We start from the raw sequence: 8,807 nt of genomic DNA, 5'->3' as shown, positions 1-8,807 counted from the left end.
ATTCCCACTAGCTAGCTATTTTATATATGGTAGTGTATATGTTTCCATCCTGTTCTCTCCATTCGTCCTGCTCTCTCCTTCCCCTGCTGTGTCCACAAATCTGTTCTCTATGTCTGCTTCTCCACTGCGGCCCTACAAAGAAGATCATCAGTACCATCATTCTAGAGTCCATATTTATGCATTAGTATATGATACTTCGTGGGTTTTTTTTTCTGACTTACTTCACTCTGTATAATAGGCTCTCAGTTCATCCACCTCATTAGAACTGACTCAAATGTGTTCCTTTTTATGGCTGAGTAATATTCCATTGTATATATGTACCAGAGCTTCTTTATCCATTTATCTGTTGATGGACATCTAGGTTGCTTCCATGTCCTAGCTATTGTAAAGAGTGCTGCAACGAACATTGGGGTATATGTGTCTTTTTCAATGCAAAAATATGGAACTCTTTACAAATTTGCATGTAATCCTTGCAGAGGGGCCATGCTAATCTTCTTTGTATCGTATCTATATTAGTATATGTGCTGCTGAAGTGAGCGCCCAAGCCTCCTCCTGACCTAAGCCTCTGTGGTCCTATGATCCCTGTTGTTGTTGTTCAGTAGTATCTGACTCTGTGGGACCCCATGGACTGCAGCACGCCAGGCTTCCCTGTCCTTCATTATCTCCCTGAGCTTGCTCAAACTCATGTCCATTGAGTCAGTGTTACCATCCAACCGTCTCATCCTCTATTGTCCCCTTCACCTCCTGCCTTCAATCTTTCCCAGCATCAGGGTCTTTTCCAATGAGTCGGTTCTTCGCATCAGGTGGCCAAAGTATTGGAGCTTCAGCTTCAGCATCTGTCCTTCCAATGAATATTCAGGACTGATTTCCTTTAGGATTGACTGGTTGGATCTCCTTGCAGTCCAAGGGACTCTCAAAGTCTTCTCCAGCACCACAGTTCGAAAGCATCAGTTATTCGGCACTTAGCCTTTTTTATCTATTGTCCAGCTCTCACACCCGTACATGACTACTGGAAAAACCATAGCTTTGACTATACAGACCTTTGCCAGCAGTGATGTCTCTGCTTTTTCGTACACTGTCTAGGTTTTTCATAGCTTTTCTTCCAAGGAGCAAGCATCTTTTAATTTCATGGCTGCAGTCACTGTCCGCAGTGATTTTGGAGCCCAAGAAAATAAAATCTGTTACTGTTCCTGAGCTGATGTGGTCCTGAGATATTACGACTGGAATAATTGCCATCCCAATAATAGCGCCAGGCCCTGTTATAAAACTTTTCACGCATGATCTCATGTACTGCTCCACAGTGAGAGAATTGAGGCACAGAGAGGGCAAGTTTACTCATCCCAAGAGCCCTGGGACAGGCAGCCCAGCCTGGATCTATCCAACTTCAGAGCCTGCTCATTTACCTGCTTCACTGCAGCTTTTGGGACTCTAAACCCTGCTCTCACAGGGTCCAGAACTCAGCCAATCACCAAATTCAACATCAAGTCGTGACTCAGCATATTTGCTGGGGAAGCAGCAGGTGGGAGGGGTGGATCCTAGCCGGAGAGCTGAGAAGACGACAGTCCTCTGTGGAAAGCTTCCTAGAGGAGGAGGATGGGCGAGAGAAGGAAGACGAGCGGGAGGAGGGGAAGAGTGTCTTTCAAGATGTTTAGGAGGTATGGCCATTCCAGACAGCAGGGTGGGCACTTGGAGGGATATGACCTTGTTTGAGAACAGAGGGTTGGAGGGACCCAGAGGGACAGGACAGAGGAAGGGAGTCAGGTCTGGCTGCATTCCCTTCCTCCACCAGGCCATGGACTCAGACCCCAAGGGGCAGAGAAGCCTGTGCCACATGGCCCTCTGAGAAAGCCTCCTGTTTCTCGCCCCCTCCCCTAGCTACTTAGCCCTCTGCTCCAGGCCGGAGGCCACTTTCAGTCACTCACAGGCTAAATCCTTAGGGGAAGGGCCTCTGCAGATCTCCCCCAAGGCTGATTAACAGCAAGGAGCTGGAGGCAAACGCTTGCTCTTCTCGTAGAAGGCTGTCTTTGTTTCCCCAAGGGTATGGCACCTACAGACCTCTCCCATCCCCACTAAGAAGACAGGGCTGCCTTTGCAGACATCTGAGAAGGATGGATAAAGGAGAGAAAATCAACACCCAGTGCCAGCCTCTGGGCCGGCGGGAACACCCTCACTTTTCAGAGGGAGGTGCACTGGCAGGTGCAGGCACTTACTCAGAGGGAAAAGTCTGCCTGCTGGTTGGTCTGGTTCTCCTCTGGCTTCAAGGTGCTAGGGGTCTGTGCCCAGCTGGTGCATGTTGCCTCCCTCCGACTCCCACCCCCCCACCCCTGGTCCACAGGTTTGCCCATGAAGGAACTGCAGTTGGTGACTAGGTCCCTCCTGGGAGGCGGGGCACAAAGCACCCCCCAGTGCAGGCCACTTCCCTCTTCTGGATATTGCAGCTTTTCTGCTGGCTGACCTTGACCTAGGGCCTCCTACATTTTAGGCACGGGGCTAAACATTTGAGCAGATGACATGTTAATCCTTATAACTGTCCAATGAAATAGGTCCTGTTACCTTCTCCCTTTCACAGATGAGGAAACTAGGGCTCAGGAAGGTGAAGGAATGTATCAAGACCACACAGCTGTGAGCAGTGGAGGGAGGATTTGTATCCAGGACCCTCTCTTAGGCCCCCTATGACTCTCTTTGCTGGGGATGTGTTGTCTCCCCTAATTGGAGTCCAGGTGGATGGAAGAGCAGTCTGCCTTCTGACCTCCCCTCAACTGGCCGAGAAGGAGGGGCCTCGGGCTCTGCCTCTAAGAAATGAGACCATCTCTCCCAGCCCAGGGTGCGGGGCTGCAGGAGGAAATCAGACAAGTTGTGAATCCAGCTTCCTCTCTGCTCACACTTGTTGTTGCCTGGGGTTCCAGCTCCCTCCAGGATCAGAAAGAAATTATTCCTTTTGGAAAGTGGATAAGGGTGCAGGCTCACATCCTGTTACTTGCTTGCTGTGGGACCTTGGGGAAATTACTTAACTTCTCTGTGCTTCAGTGTTGGCATCTGTAAAATGAGGAAATCAGAATACCAGGTTCATAGGGCTAATCAGGATTGCATTGGGGAGAGTTTGCAACACTGCTTAGCGCATGGGTAAATGTCCTCAAGAGAGAACTATTTTAAAAGAGGGGCCGTCAAATGTGGGTCTGTCTATAAAAAGGATATGGTTGGGTTTTAGTTGAGGGGGAGTCTAGATTTCCTAATTTTTCAAGGCTGAGAATTCCTGAGAGGGGAGGAAAGGGTGGATGGTTTCCAGGTGACATTCCTCCCTTCCCCCCACCTCCCCAGGAGGATAAAAATTCCTCCCAGGTTTCTGTGCACTTTCATGTGGAACCTGCTGAGCCCTGCCAGCATTCCTCTGCCCCTCCTGTCAGCTGGGGGCCGGCGGAAGGGGTCATTAGCCCCTTTTACAGCTTTGTAAAGTGTGATGGCAGACGCCTCTACCTGAGATCCCAACTGGGACCTGCTTGAAGCAGGTGACCCGCCCCCCAGAGGAGGGGCTTTAAGACTGAGGACAGGAGGAAGTCTCCCGGGCAGGCTGCCTGCAATGTGCACTGACGCCTGTGGTGGGGGCCAAGTTTCCCTGCCACCATTCCTATCCTGAGGTCCCCTGGAGACGGGTTCTATGTGGACGCCAGAGGACATGGACCTCAGTTCTGTCCCTGCCCCTGCAGCTCCCAGACTACAGCCCTAGAGTGACATATGACCCAACGAGTCTGCGCTAGGGGAACCAGGGAGATGGAGAGGAAAGCTGCCTGGGTAGGAAGTAAGGGCAGGCTTCCTGCAGGAGAGGGCAGGAAAGATCAGGAAGATCAGGACTGGAGCCACGAGGGTTGGCATGGGCGATATCAAGATGTGCTCTTTTCACCCTCTGCCTCAGTCTTTGTGTGTTCTTGCATCCATTCATCCATCTATCCATCCATTGACCTACTTTCTATTTAAACAGGACTCCAGGAGCCCTTTTCCATAGCTGCTGGAGCTGTTCTACCATAGGACAGGCTAATGATGGGGAGGGAGCGTCCCTTCACTGAAGTTCTCTGAGCAGCTATTGCAGGAAGGAGTTTTGCACAGGATGGGGGCTCCCTTAAGCCTCCAAGATATCCTTCCTGCTTGAAAGCTTGTGAAGCCCTCCACCTCACTTCTGTCCTCTGATAGCCTGGCTGCTGCTGCTGCTGCTAAGTCACTTCAGTCATGTTCGACTCTGTGCAACCCCATAGACGGCAGCCCACCAGGCTCCCTTATCCCTGGGATTCTCCAGGCAAGATGATAGCCTGGAGCTCGTGTCTTTTTCCCTCAAGCCAGTTGCTTTACCCACTTTTCCTGTCTCCTTCCCTGCCACTTCCAACCCGCCCCTCCTCCCTGTTCAGCCTGGCCCCACCATACGCCAGGTGGACTTTTATGTCCCTCCCCTCCCTTCTCTGTGTCTAGCCTGGCCTCTTTGTGACAGCCAGGGCTATTTCCAAAGGACCTTGCTGAAAATGTGGACTCCCTTGCTCAAGAGCCTTTCATGGCTCCCGTTACCTACAGAAAAATAATCTTCTGCCAGTGGGCCCCAGACTCTCCCACTTTTTCACATGGCATGTACTCCCCTTGCTAACCAAGTCACCCCCAGACTAGGCTGAGAAAATGCCTCCTTTTCTACACTGTTGGTGGGAATGCAAACTAGTACAGCCACTATGGAGAACAGTGTGGAGATTCCTTAAAAAATTGCAAATAGAACTACCTTATGACCCAGCAATCCTGCTGCTGGGCATACACACCGAGGAAACCAGAATTGAAAGAGACACATGTACCCCAATGTTCATCGCAGCACTGTTTATAATAGCCAGGACAAGTTGTTCAAAAAAAAAAATAATAATAATAGCCAGGACATGGAAACAACCTAGATGTCCATCAGCAGATGAATGGATAAGAAAGCTGTGGTACATATACACAATGGAGTATTACTCAGCCGTTAAAAAGAATTCATTTGAATCAGTTCTGATGAGATGGATGAAACTGGAGCTGATTATACAGAGTGAAGTAAGCCAGAAAGAAAAACACCAATACAGTATACTAACACATATATATGGAATTTAGAAAGATGGCAATGACGACCCTGTATGCAAGACAGGAAAAAAGACACAGCTGTGTATAACGGACTTTTGGACTCAGAGGGAGAGGGAGAGGGTGGGATGATTTGGGAGAATGGCATTCTATCATGTATACTATCATGTAAGAATTGAATCGCCAGTCTATGTCTGACGCAGGATACAGCATGCTTGGGGCTGGTGCATGGGGATGACCCACAGAGATGTTATGGGGAGGGAAGTGGGAGGGGGGTTCATGTTTGGGAACACATGTAAAAATTAAAGATTTTAAAATTAAAATTAAATAAATAAATAAATAAATACATAAAAAGAAAATGCCTCCTTGATGAAGACCGGCTGGCGCCCCCACTGAGGCAGTGATGGAATTGCTGTGGTGGTTTCCTTGAGGGCAGGGACACACCTTGTCAGGTCTGTTCCCCCAGTGCCCAGCGGGGGCTCAAGAAATGTCAGCCAGCAGTTTGAATGAGTCAGTGAGTGACTGGCTCTTCACCCTTCTGTTTTGAGGACCTCCCATCGCCCCATCCCTGCTTGTTAGAACAATTCCCATCCTTTGCGGGCATCTCAGTGCCTCCCTGTCCTTAATGTCGTCCCTGGGGCCCTCACCTGGGAAGCTCCACTCTTCCCTGAAACACTGTCTTATCATCTTTGTGCTCAATGAACATAGGCTTCTTGAGAGCATGACCTGAGTCCTCCTTCACACTGGATTATTAATCATGTTGATACAACCTCTAATTTAAAAAACTTTCACCCACACTCTGTTCAAAATCAACTCACCAGACACTTCATGAGCTCCCAAGGCTAGCACGTGCCAGGCATGTTCCAGGCCAGGGCTCCTGACTGTGGGGCCGGGCACTCCTGTGGGGGAGGCAGAGGCTGACCAGTCCACTGACGTCAGGCTGCTCTGGCTTCTGGCCCCTCTTCAGAGCTGAGTTACTGAGCCCAGAGAAGGTGACTCTCCTGCTGGGTCACCCAGCCTGAGCAGGCTCCAGGATACTCGTTTCCCCTTGTGCCCCAGCAGGAGTCCTTTGACCTAGCCCTGGACAGTTCCACTCAGGTGGGTGCTCCAAAGAGTGATGAAGTCTACAGTATTGAATTTCTTCTTCTTTTTCCTCTTCTTTTTTATTGAAATATAGTTGGTTACAATGTTGTATTAGTTTCACATATACAGCAATGTGATTCAGATATATACATATACATATTATATATATATGTATATATAATGTATGCATATATATAATATGTATACAATGTATTTTTCTGATTCTTTTCCATTTTAGGTTTTCTGATTCTTTTCCATAAATTCCCTCTGCTATATAGTATAGGTTCATATAGTCAAAGCTTTGGTTTTTCCAGTAGTCATGTATGGCTATGAGAGTTGGACTATAAAGAAGACTGAGTGTCAAAAATTGGTGCTTTCGAACTGTGATGCTGAAGAAGCCTCTTGGGAGTCCCTTGGATAGCAAGGAGATCGAGCCAGTGAGTCTTAAGGGAAATCAACCCTGAATGTTCATTGGAAGGACTGGTGCTGAAGCTGAAGCTCCAATACTTTGGCCACCTGGTGTGAAGAACTGACTCACTGGAAAAGACCCTGATGCTGGGAAAGACTGAGGGCAGGAGGAATAATATTCCACTGTATAGAAATGTGACATCTTTATCCATTCTTCTGCTGATGGTCATTCAGTTTGCTTTCATGTCCTGGCTATTCTGAATAGTGCTTCTGTGAATATTGAGATGTATCTATCTTTTCGAATTAGTTTTTGTCTTTTCCAGATGTATGCCCAGGGGTGGGATTGCTGAGTTGTATGATAACTCTATTTTTAGCTGTTTAAGGAAACTCCATACTGATTTCCATGGTGGCTGAACCAATTTACCTTCCTACCAACAGTGTAAGAGGCTCCCTTTTCTTCACACCTTCTCCAGCTGAATTTCTTCTTAAAATTATAGCAAATGTAGCTTCTTATTTTATTTGAGGTCTTGTTGATTGGAAATCCAGTAGAAGCCCCAAGTAGGTAATGAGTCATTTCTGTTTCTGGCACGGAAAGCCATGTCAGACTTGTACTTTTTGGATAAAACCAAGGTCTGTGTCACCCTTAGTCCTCCACCTGCTGCCTCTGTTGCTTCTCTACTAAAGGAAAGGGTTAGTCCTCATCTCTTGGGCTCTTCTTCCCACACCAGCAGCTCCTGTGATCAGGGGTTGGGTCCTTGTTACTCCCGTGCTCCCTCTCAGAGCAGAGAAGGGCTCCATCCCATCTGGGAAATGAGTTTCCTGCCCTACCCAGAAGTCTGACCCCAGTCCCTTCTGCTGTGGCCTCCACTGTCTCCAAGGGAAACCTCTGCCCCATGGACCTCTTGCTCCATCCCCGAGGTCCTGCCTCTCATGGTGTAGAGCAGGCTCCCAACCCCCACCAGGCTCACCTGCTTGGCGCCTGTCCCAGGGGACACAGAGATGTTATCCCTGGGGGTATGGGCATCAATGGGGGCATTGTTCCCACCCTGTCCAAGCAGAATCAGGGAGGGACAGGACAGAGACTGGGAATGTCCCAGGTGCCACACAGGCTGGCTTTGTCCTCCTCTTCCTTCCCCTCCCACCCTGCCCCCACCAAAAACGCAGACCTTTCCCTGCCCCCTTCACAGGCTCCTCCGTAGCCCAGGGCAGTGCAGCTGTTGCAGGGGTGGAGTTAGGATGGCTTTGGGCAGCTCTGTGGGAGCAAGGTGTCCCCTCTACCTGATCTCTTTGGAGCTGGGCTTCTGCTCAGGGAGACCCATCCCTGCCTGCCCAACTTGTCTGCCTGTGGCAGCCCTGTCTGGGTCCTTTCCCTGGGCCTGCCTTCTCCATGTGCCATCCAGACCCAGGGCAAACTTAGCTGCCCTGTAGAGACTTCCCAGCCCTAGTCGCACGCATTTAGGCCCCCAGGAGACAGAACAGGTTGTATATAAAAATCAGTTCCCAAGAGCGGACCCCATTGTGGGGACTCCTGGATTCAGGTCCCAGCTCTGTTAGTAGCTGTGTGACCTGGGTGAGTCATTGCATCTGGAGGTCTCTTTGGTCGCATCTATAAAATGCCGGTGTTGGCCCATCTTCCCTAAGCTCCCACGGTCTCCTTGCGCAGCTGCCTCCTGGGAAGTGGAGACATGACTGCCCCGGGGAGAAAAGAGCCCCCATCCCCAGGCTTCTGGCTCTCCTTAACCTCCAGCCATAGCTTTGTCCCTGAAGCATGAGTGACAGCCACAGAAAGCTAATGGAAAACTGCAGTGCTGTGAGTGAAACTGATCTCCAGATCCAGATCCAGTTTCTCCTCTCAGCGGGCCCCAGGCCTCCCTTGCACCTGCTCTGGCCTCTTTGTACGTTAGGCCAGGAGCGCTGGCTGTCTTTCATCCGCCTCCCGCCCCATTCATGCCTTAAGCCCGGGGCACCGCCTCCCGCCTCCTGGCTGGGGCGCGATTGCTGTAGGCTGGCCAGGAGGGCACCCCGGAGCCCAGCCCTCTCCCCCTTCCTCTCACTGGAAAGATCACAGGCTGGGGAGTAGAGGACAGGAAGGAGACACTGTGTCCCATCGGAAAGAGCAAGGAGAGCTCAGCACTGGGGATTTGGGGGTTCTTTTGCTGAAAAAATTGTAAATTCAAGAGGGCTTTTTGGAGGAGGGACAATTTCCCACATGAATTTAACACACGTTTAAGCCCAGCAGT

The 8,807-nt window shown here is 49.9% G+C and overlaps 1 non-coding gene across 1 annotated transcript; it reads right to left on the bottom strand.

Annotated features, from left to right (window-relative positions):
• Window positions 1-433: 433 nt before the first annotated feature.
• LOC138084838 (U6 spliceosomal RNA) lies at window positions 434-540 on the bottom strand. Its single transcript, XR_011145246.1, has one exon. It is a non-coding gene; the product is annotated as a U6 spliceosomal RNA (small nuclear RNA).
• Window positions 541-8,807: the final 8,267 nt, after the last annotated feature.

This window comes from Capricornis sumatraensis, chromosome 8 (assembly GCF_032405125.1).
Source record: "Capricornis sumatraensis isolate serow.1 chromosome 8, serow.2, whole genome shotgun sequence".
Classification (NCBI taxonomy): Eukaryota; Metazoa; Chordata; class Mammalia; order Artiodactyla; family Bovidae; genus Capricornis; species Capricornis sumatraensis.
This window is presented reverse-complemented; position numbering and strand designations above follow the sequence as displayed.